This window comes from Choloepus didactylus, chromosome 4 (genome assembly GCF_015220235.1).
Source record: "Choloepus didactylus isolate mChoDid1 chromosome 4, mChoDid1.pri, whole genome shotgun sequence".
In the NCBI taxonomy this organism is placed as follows: domain Eukaryota; kingdom Metazoa; phylum Chordata; class Mammalia; order Pilosa; family Megalonychidae; genus Choloepus; species Choloepus didactylus.
The window spans coordinates 15,272,308-15,281,372 of record NC_051310.1 but is presented as its reverse complement, the minus strand read 5'-3'; positions in this window follow the sequence as shown (position 1 = coordinate 15,281,372).

Here is a 9,065-nt window from a genome sequence, read left to right as displayed (position 1 = left end):
GTCTTGGAGGCACTGATGGGTCAGGCACGTGGGGAACAGCTCCCAAGCAGCTCGATGACTGTGCCTTGGAGCCTATGGGCCCTGGGCCTGTGGGCCTGTGCTTATTTTCATGGACGCTTTATATAAAAGGCACAGGAATGGGAAAGATTGATGCTGGAATCAGGGACCAGTAGGAGAGGAGGTGGCCTTGTTGGGAGGCAGGTATTGACAACCAGATCTTGTTATATTTGAATCACTTGGAAATCAGCTGATGACTGATACTTTTAGTGGGCAAAATCCTTAAACTTTCTCTGTTTCCTCATTTGTATAATAATCATAATAATATAACAATAATGCTAGCGCCTCCCTCAAAGGGGTATTGTGAGGATTAAATGAATTAATACATGTAAATTTGTTTGGAACAATGCCTGGCACATAATAAATTCTCAATAAATGCTAGTTATTTTTTGTTATTGTTGTTATAATGGTGCTCATTAACTCATTCATTCAAGTACAGAGCCTTGTAGATGCTCAGGGATGTTCAATGAATGATTGAAATAAATGCAAGTGGATAAAGGTTGGAAACTGATGCCATCAAAGATGTCATTGAACTAGACATTTCTTTTGCACTTGATTTGGTGTAATTAGTTATTATGATCTGGTATCCATAGAAACTGCTGAATATTGAGACTCAAAATAGACACTTTTCTCTGCACCAAGTACACCAAGGTACATGTGGGGCCTGTGTACTTTGCAACCCACAGAGGGGGCAGGTTCCACGCCCACCATCTCTCTCCCCACCAGACAGTGAACTATTTGCAGGCAGGGCCCATGACGAACAGACATTCAGAACCCAGTGCTCAGAGAGTTTCTGGAATGCAGTGAGGGTTCATGCATATTTGTTGAATGAATGAATGAATGAATGAATGTTGGCAGGAAAGGGCAGGGTGGAGACTTCACATAAAGGACCTCAGTGCCTCCCTCCGAGAGGGGCAGGGAAGATCGGAGGAAACTTATTGCCTCTTCCCTTGGCTAACACACGGTCTTTCCAGATAGGGATAGGTCCTGTTCAGGGTCATTTCCAAAGAAACTGGGGGGCTTTGGGGCCCATCAAATCTGGGAGAAAATCTTGGCTTAGCCACTTCCTACCTTTGTAAACTTAGGCAAGTTATTTAATTTCTCTGGGCCTCTCGTTTCAACATCTATTAACTGGGCCTAATGACATTTACTTCTCAGGATTGTTGTGCAGATAAAATGGTCCACTGTGTGAAAAGTCGTTAGTGAGCCTGATCACCCCCTGGGAGGTGATTCCGTGAAGTGGGTGGAAAAATAGGGCTCCTCCTCTCTCAAAGGATGGGGAACAACTAATGGAATAAGTGGTGGGAGAGTTCTTTGCAAACTGTAGAGTGCTTTGCACATATGAGAGATCCCAAGGAAGGCTAGAGTAGAAGAACGGAGGTAGCCTGAACCTGGATCCCTGCCAGGACATGCTTCCCAGCCCTGGGGAACAGAACTCAGAAAAGGAAAGATCCAGAAACCCAGGGGGAACTTTACCCACAAGGCCATGGACTCAGGAGTTTAGTTACCTGAATTCACCTGAATTGCTTCTGCCTCTCTCTACTTTCTGGGAACTTGGGCAAGCAATTTAATCTCACAAAGCCTCAGTGTCCTTGTTGGTGACGCAGGATGAGAGTAAGAGCTTCTGAGAGTTGTTGTGGGGCTTGAATGGGATAAAGCCTGCAGAGGGCTCAGTCCAGTGCTCAGTCCAGTGCTCCGTCAACGTGGCCCCTGATTCACCACACTCTCATTCTCCCAACCCAGCCTCAAGGATCAGCGTGTCCTCCTTCCTCAGCAAGTCCTGACTTTGGTTTGTACATTAAAAGGAGAACATATGCTAGAGGGGCAAGCAAGGGAGGGGAGCCAGGGTGACTGAGTCTTTATGTGGCCAGGTCTATTTTTGCATGAGGCAGGGTCCACCGTTATTCCCACATCTCAGGCAAGGTTACTGAGGCTTGGTTGGCACCAGAATTCAAACCCAGGTCCATCCATGCACAAAGCCTGGTTCTGCAATTCCAGGTTCCACTCTGGATCCGCTTCTGTCATCACACTCTGTATGGGACCCTGGAGCTGGCGGAGAACAAATGAACAGAAACTGACTGGGTGCTTGGGCCCAGCCCAGCACCCCTTTCTGCTCCCCAAGACCCCTTGCCCTGGGCACTCTCCAGGGGTAGGCAGACCTGCCAGTCTCTCCAGGATGCCTTCCACCCTCCCATCAGCTCTGAGACAGGAAACATGGTGCTGGGGCAGGGAGCAGGAACCAGCATGGCCTGTGTCCTTCTCTGGCACAGATAACAGCAATTAGATAATTGTACTGTCCCTTATCTCGTTCCTGCTCATTCTTTATTACCTCCTGGGGAGAGGCTATAACCACCGTGTCTCTGCAAATTAAGCCAGTCTCCCAGCTGCAAGCACAGGATGAGGGACTGCTGCAAGGGGAGGGTTGTCGTGTGGAGGGGAGATCACACCTTCAGGTGGCAGGGACATCCTGTCCCTCAGCTCAGGGTGTGCTGACAAGCCCTGAATGGCTCCTGGGAACATAGCTAGCATGTTGCAGAAAAAGTGCTGGACCCAGTGTAAGAAGCATGGATCTTGCCATGAGCTCACTCTGGGCTTGCTGTATGGCCTCAGACCTAGCACTTAACCTCTCTGGGTCCCAGGATCTTCATGGGTCCAATGGAAGACAATAACTCTTTTCTGTGACGATCAAACCAGCTCGAGACTGGGAAATATCTACACCTCTATGCCTGCATTCTTGCAGCAGTTTTCTATCTTAAAACAGCTTTATTGACATGCATTTGATGTATAACCAAATGCACATATTTAAACTGTACAATTTGGTAAGTTTTGACACGTTTACACACGTGGAATCATCATCACAATCAAGATAGTGAGTTCATCTATCCATCACCCCCCAAATTTCCTCATGACCCTTTGCGATCCCTCCCTCCCTGTCCATTTCCCCCTACTTCCATTCCCAGGCAAACACTTATCTGCTTTCTGTCACTGTATATTAATTTGCATGTCCCAGAATTTTATACAAATGGAATTATACAGTATACATTCTTTTTGTCTGTCTTCTATTTTGAGATTCATCCATGTCACTGCATATATCACTAGTTCATTTCTTTTCATTGATAGTATTATCCCGTTACATGGATATATCATATTTGTTTATTTGGGTTGTTTCCACTTTGGGACTGTTACAAATAAAGCTGCTGTGAACATTCATGCACAAGTATTTAAATGCTTTAGTTTCTCTTGAGTAAATATCTAGGAGTGGAATGGCTGAGTCACATTGTAGATTAATCTTTAATTTTTAAAGAAATTGCCGAACTCTTCTCCAAATTGTACAATTTTACATCTCACCAGCAGTGTATGACTGTTCCACTTCCTCCACAACTTCACAGATGCTTGGAATGGTCAATCTTTTTAAATTTTAGACCTTCTTACAAGGGCATATGGTTTTATCTCATTGTGGTTTTTATTTGCATTTCCCTAGTGACTTATGATGTTGAACATCTTTTCATGTGCATATTTGTGTGGCAGGTTTTTGAAAAATACTTTAACTCTGTAAGTAATATATACTCTCTTTAGCAAATATCACTAATCAAAAAGAAAAAAGTGTTTATACACCCATAAACCATCTTAAAGGACTAATGTTAATGCATCTGCTTTCAGATACTTTCCATGTATACATGTACGTAGGGAATAGTACCATGTATTTTTTTCCTCCACTTAACTATGTATTATGAACATCTTTCCATGTTGATAAATTCCTAAAGTATCGATCCAAATGCCTGTGTAATATTCCCTTGTGTGTGTTAATTAATTGTATTAATTGATTCCCAATTGTTGGACATCTGGCTATTTTTCATTTGGGGGATTTTATAAACAATGCTGCAAAGAACACCTTCATACACTCATATCAGCAATCTTGTTGAATGGCTGGGTCAGAGGACATGCACATTTTAAGACTTTAATAAATTCATATTGCCACTTCCTTTGGCTACTTTATAAATCTGAGTGTTTTAGCCCTGGATTAGTGGCAGTAGTACATGAATCATCCCTTTCTCACTGCAGATGAATGAGCCAATACTTTTAATTCATTTATTCAATCAATCAATCTTCTTCCACTCCATCATCATCATCATCCTCTTCATCTTCCCCTTCTTCTTCTTCCCAGCCCTGGCCCAGGGAGACCCTGCCTCCCCCGGAAGTGATGTCACAGGGCTGGCTCACAGCCCTCCATGAGAAGAGCAGGCCTGTCTGCATTGTAAATTGCTGTGTCCCCAGCACCAAACACCAGGACTGGAACATAGTATAGGGACTCAAATAAATAGTTGTCAAATAAATGACAGCATGAGTGAAATAGCAAATGGTCATTGAATTGAACTAAATGTTCTCTCACAGAACCAACCCCTCTACAGGGCAAAGAATATTAGCTCCAACTGAGAGACGAGAAAACTGAGGGTGGTTTAAGAACTGTGCTCAAGGTCACATACTGAGACTTGAGAGATTCACCTGGGCCTCCAGACCTCCTGTCCAGGGCTAGGTTGCCTTTCCTATTTAGGAGGTAAGGCTGGATATGGAGACCCTGGAATTCTCTGCCTGAGTTTTTCATTCTTCCTTTCTGCTGTTAGAGAGGTGGTGAGGGACACAAGGTGGTCTCCCAAGGAACATTCCAGCCCTGCAGTTCTGAGACAAATGCATTCAAAACTCAGTTACACCTTTTGTAAAACTTCTCTGGACTCTCAGTACCATAGTCCTGTGTCTGCTTTGGCATTTATTATTTAGCAGCATTCAATGCCTCAGGAATAAGAGCCCTCACTGGGATCCCAAGACAAAGGGGTTCAGTTGTTTGGAGAAGTCTAGCTCTAAGCCAGAGCCTCCTCTAACCACCTGCCCTGAGCCACTGTCCTGCAGCTGGGAGCCAAGAAAGCTGGTGGAGGGGGAAGGAGTTAAATCAGGACTGTGACAACAGCGAAAGGCCTCTGTGGTGGCTTGGAACTGTATGTACCCCAGAATATCATGTTCTTAAAGTTAACCCATTCCTGTGGATGTGGATGTGAATCTATTGTAAGTAGGACCTTTTGATTAGGTTACTTCAGTTAAGGTGGGGCCAAGGGTGGATCTTAATCCTCTTCCTGTATTCCTTTATAAGTAGAAGAGAGAGAGAGAGAGAGAAACAGAGAGATAAGCAAAAAGCTGAAAACAACGAGAAACCTGGAAGTCAAGAGAGAGAGCAGCAGATGCTACCATGTGCCTTGCCATGTGACAGATGAGTTCAGGATCACCAGCAGCTGGTCTTCAGGAAGAAAGCATCATCTTATTGATGCCTAGATTTGGACATATTCATGGCTTCAAAACTGTGAGCTTGTAAGCTAATAAATTTTCATGATTAAAACCAATGAATTTCATGGTATCTGCTTGGAGTGGCTCAACAAACTAAAACAACCTCTGAGCTCCCCCCATCTCCCCAGCTGGGAGGCTCCCTGGTTCTGAAGCCAAGTCAGGTAGGCTTTGCTGTCTCCAAAACCTCCTGTCCAGGCGCAGACCTTTTCTGGAAGAGCTGGTGTCTGGATGAGCTATTTGCTGTTTATTTTTGGGACCAAATACTTCTCACCATGTAAGCTTCCACCAGAGAAAGCTGAGATATTTTTAAGGTTACCTTCACATAAAAGCATAAGAATGATTGTTTTGGATGTTCCTTCTAAGATGGCATTGGGTGTTATAGGCAGAAGTCCTCCTGTTATTCTTGGTAATCAGAAGTGAAGACACCTATGAGAAAATTTTTCAGTTTGATGCAGGAAATGTCCTAGGTTTTCTTGTGTATTTTAAAGTGCTTGAGAAAAATCATTCATGGAGATGTGGGAGACAAGGTCAGTGAATTGTGAGTCACTGTTTCAGCAAAGAAAGAGATCCCTGAGATAATCAAATCCAAATCTCTCTCCCCCCATCACTTCTCCCATTTTAAAAGAAGAACATTGAGGCCCAGGTGGATGAATTGATTTGACCAAGTTCATCCACTTAGTGCAAGATAGAGCTGGGACGATGTCAAAAATGATGCATAAACTTGGGAGTAAAATGGACCCACATCAGGTAAGGAGGGTCTTTAACCATAAACTTTTTACTGTGAGGGACATCATAGGGTAGGCACATGACTCCAATTTCTCAGAGGTGGAAAAATGTGTAACTATTGGAAATATGATGAAACTTCATGACAGAAACGTTTACATAAATTGTGAAACAAAGCCATGATTCTAATTATTCTGCCATGGCTTAAAATTTCAAAAAGTTAAGTAAGCTAAAAAAAGAAATGAGACTCTTAAAACAAGAGTCACCAAGCCGTGCCCCAGGTCCCCTGGCTGGAGGTGATGGTTCAGCACCACGGACAGCAGCCCACGTGGTTGCACTCTATCTTGCGGTCTGTGCTTCTATACCTTCCACCCACATCACCAAAGTAAACCCGAGAGTTTGTGGAGTAGCACATGTAATCACTTCCTTTCCATGAAGTGCCAAGGTGAGTATTATAAACAGGGTGACACAGCTATGGAGTCCAGAAAAGACCCCAGGCTCCCCAAACATCTCCTCCATCCAGTTTCCCATATTGTGGAAAATTCCACCATTATTCTTGTATTTAGGTTAAGCTATCGTATTTGGGTTAAGCTATGAAAAAAACATAGATCATGACTGTAGGGAAGGAGGTGGTTTGAGGCTATCCTTCCCCTCTAAAAGCTTGGATTCTAGTTGAGCAGATAATATATTTGCATACAAAGTCAGCAATGCACAGGGAAACACAGTATTTGGTAAGGGTCAATTAGTGGTCCTGATGGTGAACACCACAAGTTCTCAGCAAATAGCGAGATCTAGGTGGATTGGGCTGGTCAGAGAAGATTTCCTGGGAAGGGAGGCATTGAGTGGAAATGAGCTGAGCCTTAAAGGATGGGGAAGAGAAGAAAGAGAAGACATTCTTGACAGGGGGAAGTGTGAAAAGGATATGGGGGCAGAAGTGTGCATAATACATACATGTATCACAGGAGAGGTGGAGAAGTATTAGGACCCTAATTAGATTAGTTTGGCTGTGGCAGAGAATTATTGATGGGGTAAGAAATGGAGTAGTGAGAGAGAAAGCTAGTAAAATACACTGGGAGTAGACTGAGGGTATGAATTCTTCACTTTTGTTGAAGGTAAAACTGTGGCAGATCCTCTTATTCCTTTCCTAGTTCCTTTTACTCCCTGAGTAATATCTTCTCACCTCCAGGTCCTTGGTGCCCTCTGTCACCCCACTTCCATGGATCCCCATTCTGCAGAGGAAATGACTGATTGGCCTAAAGCATGGCACCTCCTGATGGGAGTGAATGGGGGCAGCAACGAAGCTTTAACTGAAGGGTTGAAGCATTGATAATGGAATTCAGCCAAGAAGAAAGAGAAATCTCCTTGGTTATATGGCTGAAGCTGAGGGCACCAGGTCACAACCGAATTTTCTCAGGTGTAGGTGAAACCCATGATTGAGCCCCACGTGGCCCAGGATTCTCTGACAGACGAATGCAGGGGTGGGGAGGCAGGAGGAGAAACGGGTAATCCAGACTGCCCAGGCTCTGAGCTGTGGGGCTGAGAGGAGGGGTGTAAGAACAGCCTGTCCGTTAGGGGAGAAAGCTGCTGAGCTAATTGGTTCTGAAACATCATTTGGCAGGAGATAAGAGGCCTCAAGCTCTGCCATGCAGGCCCAGGCCATCTGTGAGCTCCCTCTTCACCCACACTCCAGACCAGAGCTCCCCGAATGACCCCTCTGCCTGTGTCCCTGATCCCCAGCCAGGCTGGCTGCTGAGGGGCAACCTGAGGTTTGGGCAGGCCAGCTCACCACCTGCTCCTCTGTGGAGAGCAGAATCAGCATCCCTTGGTCTCCAGGGGTTCCTAGTATCCCATTTCCCATTTCCAGGGTCCTCTTTCCCAGGGCACCAGACCGCTATCCCCTGAACATCAGAGACACACAGTGACTGGAAGAAAATCACATCCCAGAGTTACTGTAACAGGTAAGCGTGACATTGGCTTGGTACTCACTCTAGGCCAGGCCCTGTGAGAAACGCTTTACTCTCAAGAGCCCTAGGAGGTAGTTACTCTCATCTTCATCCTCATTTTGCAGATGAGGAAACTGAGGCTCCCCATGGAGTTGAGTTGCCCACACCTGCTGCTTCTGAGCTTGAAGGACTTGGCTCATTCAGTCAGCCAGCTACAAAATGGAACCACATGAACCAAGTGTTCCCAGAGGCCAGAATCCGCAGAAGGGAGGGAAGGGAGAGCTCTGACAGTCACCTGGGAGACATGGGATGGGGGGATGGGAAATCACACTACCGGGGCATTCCCTCCTGTTATCAGCACCCCTGAGCCAGCCCATAGAGGGGGTGCATAAATGCTGGTGGGATGGAATTCTCTCATTTACACTCATAGAAGCCACCCAAGGAATGATCGGGCCATCTTGTGAAAAACGAAACTGAGGCTTGAAAAGGTTGAATGACCTTTGCAAGGCTATGCAGCCAAGTGCTTGGCAGAGCCAGGAATCAAACTGAGGTCTCCCTGACTCCAAAGTGAGCTCATTTCACCGTCTTAAGCTGCCTCTGTCAGCCAGTGATGGGTTCTAGGGTCCAGATTTGCCCTGAAGTCACTGGAAGTCTCCTCGCTGGGAGACCCAAAAAATCAACCTTCCTGGAACCCTTAGAGTTGAAAGGTTGGGGCCCAGGTAGGGGGTCCTATCACCCTCAGCAACCTGGCTGCCTAGTTCCATCCCAGACATCCGACATGACATCACTTTGACCCTGTCCCTAGGCAGGTGTGACTGCCTCCTCCTCCATCCTGAACCTAACCCTCGCCATCATCTCTTCCCCAAGAGCTGCCATTTCCAATGTTCTGGTCTATGTGGCATGACTTTAGAGTTGAACATCTTAAACAATTCTTCCATAGCACCTTCTTTATGAAGCTCTGCAGATACATCTCCCTGGATTCAGGAGTTTCTGACCTAGAAGTCATCC